At 40.9% G+C, this 10,440-nt stretch overlaps 1 pseudogene; it reads right to left on the reverse strand.

Moving 5' to 3' along the window:
• Window positions 1-4,105: 4,105 nt before the first annotated feature.
• On the reverse strand, window positions 4,106-4,307 carry LOC124962745 (small nuclear ribonucleoprotein G-like; annotated as a pseudogene).
• Window positions 4,308-10,440: the final 6,133 nt, after the last annotated feature.

Here is a 10,440-nt window from a genome sequence, read left to right on the forward strand (position 1 = left end):
TGTGGGTGTAAGTGGGTATGGAGGAGTGATGGGAGAAACAGCTGGAGCAGAGTCTGCTTTGCAGAGGGCCCTGAGTGCCCGGCTGAGGCATGTGGAATTCCTCAGAGGGCCCTGAGGAGGCCTTGACTAGCAAGGCATGACAGATCCAGTTCCACACGCTCCTGGCAGCTCAAAGGAGTGAGGCGATTGGGAGGACGGGGGAGAGAAGGGGAAACAGCCAGACCTATTCATTATGACTAGACTGGATCATTAATGAGTTTTATATTTCCAGTTCCTTCTAGGGTGCAGCCGACCTGAGGCTGGTCCCTTTCATCAGGTCTTTGTTGGTCCAAGTTTTCTGCTGCAAAACTAACTGAGATTTAGTTTCCCCCTGGGAGTAAAGAGAGTATTGACGGTGGCATCTGTGTTCTTGTGAGCAGTAGTCACTGTGGGCAGTCAGAGGCCTACTTCCTCCTGGAGAGGCTAATGAAGAGCCATGCACTGGGGAGGGGAAAGTGGAGGGGAGAGATCCCACACATGGACTCTGACTATCTGGAGACATTGGGGTAGCCCAGCAGGGCTGATGGCAGAGCGAGACCTAAGTTGATCAGGGTAGGAGGGGCTGGGAAAGAAGTGCCAGAAGTCAGAGGTCCTCTGGGTGAGAAGGTCTCTGGGCAGACCCAGCCGGACCCTCCTCTGACTCTGAGTCCAGGGGCGCAGAACCACTGAGCCACATCCCCAGCTTGTTTTATTTTTAAATTTTGAGATGGTCTTGCTAAGTTGCTTAGGGCCTCTCTAAGTTGCTGAGGCTGGCTTTGAACTTGTGGTCCTTCTACCTCAGCCTTCTGAGTTGCTGGGATTACAGGTGCGCACCACCATGCCCAGCTAGCCAGCTCTGTTCTTGAGCTTAGCCCGAGGGGTAAGAAGGGGCTTCCTTGCCATGGGCAGAGAGGGCTGTATAAACGGACATTTTAAAATAAGTTTTATTTCTTTTCCCAGGTTGTAAGCACCCACCTGAAGAGATGGCATTTCCTGTAGGCCCTAAACTGTCTAGGCACTAACTAAAGTTCAGCTGAAGAGAAGGATCAGGGTCAGAGGCCCCTATACAGAAGGGAAACCTTCACGGTGACAGCAAAGGCTGAGGTTATTGTTTTATCACACCTTTTCTTTAAAGAAAAAAAAGTTATATATATATGTATATTATATATATATTTATATATTTAATTTGACAATGGACCTTTCTTTTATTTATTTGTATGCAGTGCTGAGAATTGAACCCAGTTCCTTGCATTTGCTGGGCAAGTGCTGTGCCACTGAGCCACAATCCCAGCTCCTCACACCTTCCTCTTGACCCCTTTGTGACTTCTATGAGTGTGCTGTGAAATCCACTTCCTGTTGGGTCTTTGCTGATGGCAAACTTCTCTATACTTCTCTCCTTCCCTGACTCTCTCTAGCTCCTTTGCTCCCATGGATTGTGTTAGCATTTCATCAAATTATTCTATACATATTTATTATCTTGAACTTATCAGGTATTGTACTGGGCACGGGAATACAATGGTAAAACAGGCTTATGATTGAAGTAGAGGGTGATCTAAGGCCTAATAGGATTTCAGATGCTACTTGACTGGAAGAAGGTAGAATTTTCCTTGCTAGTTATGATTGTGTGGCGTCATCTGCTGGCTACATGTAGATCCTACATGCAAAATTTTGCTTGAATGTACAAAAAAAAAAAACCCAATTATTAAAACACAGCGAAACACAGCTATGTACACACAGTGAAACATTTACCTGTTCAGAAACAGACACACATATATGAAACACAGACATACAATCACATGTAGCTGTTCAGGATCTAGCAGAGTACCTCACCCTTTGTAGTAGTACAATACATATTTCCATATACCTACTTCCCTTATCCTGTTGATTTTTTTTTTTTTTTTTTGTAGTACCAGGGATTAGAACCCCCAGGGCTTCGCACATGCTAGGCAAACTCTCTACCACTGAGCTACATCCACAGCCTCCCACTGATTCTTTAAAACCAAGCTCAGATGCTATCCTCTTCAGGAAGCTACCCACTCTGGCTAAGACTTCCTCTTCTGGACTTTCATAACTTCATGACACTTATTTTACTAATTTGCATCTTAAGGATGTGGGAACCTGTTTCCTCCCTCTCAGGTCTTGAGGGTAAGATTTGTGCTGGACTCATGTTTTTATTGCCCTGTAGTGCATGGCAGGTCCTTGCTTGAAGTGGGGTCTCAGTGTTTGTTGGGTGAGCGAATGAAGGCTGTAGTCATGGCCATAGAGGAAAAAGAAGACAAAACACACACATGCAAGCTAATTAAGTGTATATCTCTGTCCTTGCAAAATAAATGGTATATTTTGACAAATAAAGCACAGAAACATGTCTCTATGCCTATAGCTGTGAGTAGACATATTCCTTAAATTAAGTCCTTTATTACTTCTTCAGTCTTCATTTCAATTCAGTTCTTTCTTCCACTGGCTGCAGCAGTAACCTTTTAGCTGATCTCTGTTTTAGTTCTACTTTTAACTTTGACCCCAGGCTATACCTTCCTAAGATACATTTTTGAGGATGTTATTCCCCAGTTCAAGAAAAGTAGCAGGGGCTGGGGTTGTGATTTACAGGTAGAGTGAGTGCCTAGCATGTGTGAGGCACTGGGTTGGATTCTCAGCATCACATATAAATAAATGAATAAAATAAAGGTCCATCAACAACTAAAAAAATTTAAAAAGAACGGTAGTAGTTTTTGCTGTCTTGCATGATAAAGTCTGGAAAAAACTAAGCCCTTTCTTTTCTACATTTTCTTTGGGGCAAGTAGTTACATCCAGTAAAATTTAAGTGGCAGTAGTTTCTGCTGGTGTTTATCGTTGCCTGTCAAAAGATGCAATCATGGCTGGTATCTCCAGTTCTCCTTCTTTTCTGCCTTGAGTGTGATTACAAAAGGAGCTGCAGCAACCATTTTACAATTATGAAGAAAAGACCAAGATGTTGCTCCTGACCTCACTGGACAGCTTAACAAATGATACCACTTCTAGATTCCTTGCTCATGTGAGAAAAAGAAACCTCTTTGTTTAAGCCACTATGAATTATGTTTTTGTTACATGCATCTGACTGTGATCCTAACTCATAATCTCAAATACCCATCTGCTCTCAGTACCCAAAGGATAAAGTCAAATTTCCTTAACCTGGTAGTCAAGATCTGGCCTCACTCGATTCATCCGGTTTTGTTTTCCAGTGTTCTCTTCTCACGGCCACACCCTAGGCCATGCCTCCGCTGTCTCTTGCCTAGACAATCTCAATAAATTCCCACCTCATTTCCTTGTTCTCAACACTGACCTCCTTTAATCCCGTTCTTTTCACTATAGCCAGAGAGGTCCTTTTAAAAATAAACCTAGTGTCTTTTCAATACTTAAATTTCTCTTGTGACTCTTTTTTACCCTTTAACTCAAATCTATACTCCTCAATGAAACCCAAAGTCTTACAAGGATCTACAAGGTCAAGCTACAAGTGATCCTCAATTCTGGCTGCACATGAGAGTCATCTAGACATGTTTTTAAAATGATCAGTGGTTGAATTTCACTCCGAAGCATTCTGATTTAATTGGTCTGGGATGGGCCTGGGCACTGATATTTTAAACAAGTTCCTGAAGTAGATTCTAAAAGAGCCAGAGTGGAGAAGCTTTGATTCATACCTTGCCTATTAATTCATCCTCACCAAGCACCAACCTGCCTATGACTCACTGCTTCGACAATGCTTGTCTTCTTTCAGTTCTTCAAATGTGCCAAGCTCTCCGCTGCCTCAGGACCTTTGAAGATGCTTTCCTTCGACTTGGAAAGTGCTTTCTCTTTCTTGTCATATGCCTGTTTTTTTTTTTCCCCTCTCATCCTTCAGGCTCAGTTTAAATGTGTCCTGTTCACAGAGGCCTTCCCTAACCTTTCAATTTAAAATTACCCTTCTTGTCATTATCTGTTATAATTCTTTTTTTTTTCTTTTGCTATTAAAAAGTTCATTTAACAAAAAGTTTAATGACCCAATTTTTATGTCATAGTTCAGCAGGCCCTCTGGAGAGGGGACACGGATCTCTCTGCTGAACAGTCATTATTTACATTATAACATCATGATACCGTTTCCTTGTATTACCACCATTCCTATATCGTTCTGTTTCTCATTAGTTGCCATCTCCCCACATTCATCTGTCACAGGATTCATAAAGGGGCCATATTCCTTGGACATGTCTGCCACCATTTAATTTCGATGATAACTTCTTATCTATAAATTTTTTCAGCTCGGGAGGGTAAACTTTGCTCATGCTGTCTACTCGGCAGGTTCAGAGATGCTTAATTCTTTTATTTTGTCCTTGACGTAGTTTCTCATGCTGGACTGGAGGCTTTAGAAGGGCTCTGTGTATCTATGTATCTATGTATGTATGTACATACGTATGTATGTATGTATGTATCTATCTATCTATTATGTGTGTGAGGGGCACAAATCTTATGACCAGAGCCTAGAAGGTAATAGGTTGCTGATCATGAAGGAGTCTGTGATTTTACCCTACCTGTAAGTTAACAAGTCAGCTTGTTACTATTTCATAGATTTTTGGCAGAAGGCAAAAGACTACTAGCTCAGAGACAAAGACTTTATTACTCATAGCAATAGCAGTGGCCAGAGTATAAGCATTTGTATTCATTACTTAATTTCCAGTTCTCACTGGGGGACGTGAAGAGGTCCAGGTGACACGTAGACATGTAGTGGACTGCATTACAGAAGAGGAACCCTGAACTTAGTGAATCAGAATCATTCACAATGGGCTCTTAGCCTATTTGGCCTTGGTCCTAGGGGCATTATCTTTAGAACTCTGGACAGTACACACACCTGCCCTTTGTTCCACCGGGAGACACTATCTCTCTCTTTCAAGGCTGTTCATTATGTAAACATCCTTGAAAAGATAGGAACAAAGGCAGTGCCTTGGCTTATAAAACGTGCAGAAATGGGAGAGATTCATGAACCCTTTGCTCAGCTGGGCTTTCTGCCTGGAGTCGCCTTACAGAACAATCAGATGTGAGCAGGGACCCAGCAGACCTGGAGTCCTCCTTCAGTGGAAGGGTTCGGGTTTGGAGGTGACTGCCATTTGTGGACAGAATACTGGAGAGAAGGAAGCTAGGCAGAAAAGGAACACTAGCAATTTTCATGGGGTTCCCTTGAATTTGGGCCAAATAGTAAACTGTGCATGTGTTGGGTAAGACTCCACTAAGGAGAAGAACAACTACTGGAAAAACAATTACCAGGAAGCTGGAAGCCAAACAACTTCCAGAGCTCACATCAATTTGGAGAATGTTCAAGTTCCAACTGGCCAGAGAGGAGTGGAGAAGCACAGTCGAATATGTAGAAATCTTCGTAGTAGGATACCTTGGTCAGGGCAGGTGGCTACAAGAAAGTATCAGGGCTGGGTGACTTAGAAATTCATTTCTCATGGTTCCAGAGGCTGGAAGTCTGAGATCAGGGTGCCAGCATGCTGTGTTCTGGTGAGGGCCCTCTTCTGGGTTGCAACCTGCATTCTCCTTGCATGGTCACATGGCAGAAGGAGGGCTGGAGAACTCTTCAGGGTCTATTTATTAGGACACTGATCCCACTCACAAGGGCCCTACCCGCATACCTTCGTCACTTTCCAGATTCCCCACATCTAGTGCCATTGCATTATGAGTTAGGATTTCAACATACAAATATTTTTGGGTCACAAACATTCAGTTCAATGCACTGGGTAAAACCGATCTTATGGTAAAGGTACTCTAGACCAGGGTTTCTCAACCTTGGCACTATTGGTATTAGCATGTGTGTGCATGTGTAGTTATTTGATGTGGAGGGCCAAACTGTGCATTGAAGCAATATTTGTGTGGCACATGCCTGTAATCCCAGAGGCTCGGGAGGCTGAGGCAGGAGGATCTTGAGTTCAAAGCCAGCCTCTGCAACTGTGAGGTGCTAATCAACTCAGTGAGACCCCGACTCTAAATAAAATACAAAATAGGGCTGGGGATGTGGCTCAGGGGTTGAGTACCCCTGAGTTCAATACCTGGTTAAAAAAAAAAAAAAATCTCCAAACATTGCCAATATCCCTAGGGTGGGGATAGGGTCAAAATCACTCCTGACTTAGAACCTCTGCTCTTGGCCCACCCTAAAAGCTTGGAAACTGCCTTGGAAGCATTTAACTTCTCTGAAGTAATGCAACTACCTGACCATCCATCCCCAATCTCAGCATTCTTCAAGAAAGATAAAATTCAGACACTCAATAATATAACACTCTGGCTGTATTCAATAAGAAATTACTAAATATGCAAAGAAGCAGGAAAACAACCTGTACCAGTAAAGTATCAATTATAGCAACCAGGTCTATAAATGTCTAAATCTGAATTAGTATAAACCTTTTAAAAAGAGCTATTATAAAGATGTTCAGGATTTAAGGGAGAACACAAACATAATGAGAAGAGAACTATAGAATCTAAAAAAGAAAGTATTGCATTTTTCTAGAACTAAAGAATACAATATCCAAAGTGAAATATTTACCAAATGGGCTCAATAGCTCTTTGATTAGATGGTGCAGAAGAAAATGTGTATAAACATGCACACAGCTCAAGAAACTCTCCAAACCGAAACCCCCAACTCAGTGCCCTGTGGGATAATATTAGCGGTCTAACAAATATGTGTAGAGTTCCAGAAAAAACAGAGAGTGAATGTGGCAGAAACATTTTGGAAAAAAATAAAATCTGAAAAAAGATTCAAATTTGACAGAAGCTATAAACCTAAATATCCAAGAAACCCTGAACTATATAAAAACAGAGAAAACCACACAAAGACATATTATAAAAATTGCTAAAACCTAATGACAAAGCGAAAAACAGTGAAAGCAGGCAGAAGAACAACGACATTACTTACAAAAAACAAAGATAATGCGGGGCATGATGGCACATGCCTATAATCTCAGTGACTTGGGAGGCTGAGGCAGGAGGATTGTAAGTTTAAGGCCAGCACTAGCAATTTAGTGAGACCCTGTCTCAAAATAAAAAATAAAAATGGCTGGGCATGTGGATCAGTGATGTACCCCTGGGTACCAAAACAAACAAACAAAAAAATTGCATTTAAAACCTCCTGGGGCTGGGGAGATAGCTCAGTCGGTAGAGTGCTTGCCTTGTAAGCACAAAGCCCTGAGTTTGATCCCCAGCACCCCAAAAAAAAAAAAAACCTCCTACAAAGAAAGTTCAGATCTTCTCTAATGAAATTTATCAAACATTTAAAGAAGAAACAATGCCAATGTGCCACAACCTTTTGCAGGAAATAGAGGAAGAAACACCTCCTAACTCTCATTTTATAGGGTTAAAACTGGGTTGACAAATATTTCAGACTCCGGCTGCTCCTCCTCCACCTTTATAAGCCTCATAATGGCAATGCCCTTTTAGCTTGCAGGCCAAATGCAAACTGACCAAGGGCCAGATTTGGCCCACGGTCACAGTTTGCTAGTCCCTGGGGTAAAGCATTAGTGAGGTATCTACAGATTTTACTAAGGATCTTTGTGAGATGGTAGAGAAGGGGATGGTTATGTGTCATCAATGATCTAATAAATATTCCCATAAGTCATTTCATTTGCGAATGTTTCAGGGATTGTCTAGGCTTCTTTTTTGTTATCCATTTCTAGTTTAACTCCATTTTGGTAAGAACATACTTTATATACTTCCAATTCTTTTCAGATTGTTGAGGTTTGTTTCACAAACATCTGAAAATACAGTCTATCTTGGTGGCTGCTTCATGTGCCCACATATGGATGGAGTGTACTATAAATTCAGTTAGGTCTGCCAACCTGTTGGTACATGCCTGCAATCCCAGCAGTTTGGGGGGTGGAGGCGGGAAGATCCTAAATGGCAGGCCAGCCCCTGTGTTCAAGCGTCAGTAACACACCCACAGTCACACCCATCCAAACCCACACACAAATACAATTAGGTCAAGTTCATTGATAGTCTTCCACATTCTTATTGGATTCTTTTCTAGTTCTTTTATAACTTCAATATCATCTTCAACAATACTTGGGATTTGCCTATTTCTCCTTCCATTTCCATCAGTTGTTGCCTCATAGATGGAAGATCTGTTGTTAGGTGTTACAAATTTAGGATTTTTGTGTCCACTTGGTGAGTTGAACCCTTTCTCGCTAAGCAACATTCTTTAACTTTGGTAATATTTCTTCTACTGAAGTCTACTGTGCCTGATATTAAGCTAGACATTTTAATTTGTGTGTGTGTGTGTGTGTGGTATTAGAGAATTGAACCCAGGGGTGCTCTACCACTGAGCTACCTCCCCAGGCTTTTTTTTTTAATTAAAAAAATTTGAGACAGAGTCTCACTAAGTTTCTGAGTCTGGACTTGAACTTTTTTATTTTTATTGTAAACAAATACGATACATCTTGTTTCTCTGTTTGTACATGAAGTAGAGACATACCATTTGTGTAATCATACATTTACATAGGGTAATGGTGTTTGATTCATTCTGTTATTTTTTTCTTCCCCGCTACCTCTCCCACCCCTCTTTTCCCTCTATGCAGTCCCTCCTTCCTCCATTCTTGCCTCCCTCGACCCACCCCCATTATGTGTCATCATTCGCTTATCAGTGAGATCATTCCTCCTTTGTTTTTTTTGAGATTGGCTTATCTCACTTAGCATGATTTTCTCCAATTTCATCCATTTGCCTGCAAATGCCAAAATTTTATTATTCTTTATAGCTGAGTAATATTCCAGTGTATATATATACCACAGTTTCTTTATCCATTCATCAATTGAAGGACATCTAGGTTGGTTCCACAATCTGGCTATTGTGAACTGAGCAGCTATGAACATTGTTGTGGCTGCATCACTGTAGTATGCTGATTTTAAGTCCTTTGGGTTTAGGCCAAGGAGTGGGATAGCTGGGTCAAATGGTGGTTCCATTCCAAGTTTTCTAAGGAATCTTCACACTGCTTTCCAGAGTGGCTGCACTAAATTGCAACCCCAGCAATGTATGAGTGTGCCTTCCCCACATCCTCACTAACACCTATTGTTGCTTGTATTCTTGATAATCGCCAATCTAATTGGGGTGAGATGGAATCTTAGTGTAGTTTTGATTTGCATTTCTCTTATTACTAGAGATGGTGAACATTTTTTCATATATCTGTTGATTGCTTGTAGATCTTCTTCTGTGAAGTGTCTGTTCATATCCTTAGCCCATTTGTTGATTGGGTTATTTGTATGCTTGGTGTAGAGTTTTTTGAGTTCTTTATATATTCTGGAAATCAGTGCTCTATCTGAAGTATGAGTGGCAAAAATTTTCTCCCAGTCTGTAGGCTCTCTCTTCACATTGCTGATAGTTTCCTTTGCTGAGAGAAAGCTTTTTAGTTTGAATCTATCCCAGTTATTAATTCTTGCTTTTATTTCTTGTGCTATGGGAGTCCTGTTAAGGAAGTCTGATCCTAAGCCGACATGTTGAAGATTTGGACCTACTTTTTCTTCTATAAGATGCAGAGTCTCTGGTCTGATTCCAAGGTCCTTGATCCGTTTTGAGTTGAGTTTTGTGCAGGGTGAGAGATAGGAGTTTAGTTTCATTCTGCTGCATATGGATTTCCAGTTTTCCCAGCATTTGTTGAAGAGGCTATCTTTTCTCCATTGCATATTTTTGGCACCTTTGTCTAGTATGAGAAAATTGTATTTATTTGGGTTTGTGTTCGTGTCCTCTATTCTGTACCATTGATTTATCTGTCTATTTTGGTGCCAGTACCATGCTGTTTTTGTTATGATTGCTTTGTAGTATAGTTGAAGTTCTGGTATTGCAATACCCCCTGCTTCACTCTTCCTGCTAAGAATTGCTTTAGCTACTCTGGGTTTCTTATTCTTCCAGATGAATTTCATGATTGCTTGCTCTATTTCTGTAAGGTACATCATTGGGATTTTAATTGGAATTGCATTGAATCTGTATAGCACTTTTGGTAGTATGGCCATTTTGACAATATTAATTCTGCCTATCCAAGAACATGGGAGATCTTTCCATCTTCTAAGGTTTTCTTTAATTTCTTTCTTTGGTGTTCTGTAGTTCTCATTGTAGAGGTCTTTCACCTCATTTGTTAGACTGATTCCTAATTATTTTATTTTTTTCGAGGCTATTGTGAATGGGATAGTTTTCCTAACTTCTCTTTCTGAAGATTCATCACTTATGTATAAAAATGCATTAGATTTATGAGCATTGATCTTGTAACCTGCTACTTTACTGAATTCACTTATGAGTTCTAAAAGTTTTCAGGTGGAATTTACGGGTTCCTCTAAATATATAATCATGTCATCAGCAAATAGGGATAGTTTGGGTTCTTCTTTTCCTATTCGTATCCCTTTAATTTCTTTGGTCTCTCTAATTGCTCTTGCTAGAGTTTCCAAGGACAA

This window comes from Sciurus carolinensis, chromosome 13 (assembly GCF_902686445.1).
Source record: "Sciurus carolinensis chromosome 13, mSciCar1.2, whole genome shotgun sequence".
Classification (NCBI taxonomy): domain Eukaryota; kingdom Metazoa; phylum Chordata; class Mammalia; order Rodentia; family Sciuridae; genus Sciurus; species Sciurus carolinensis.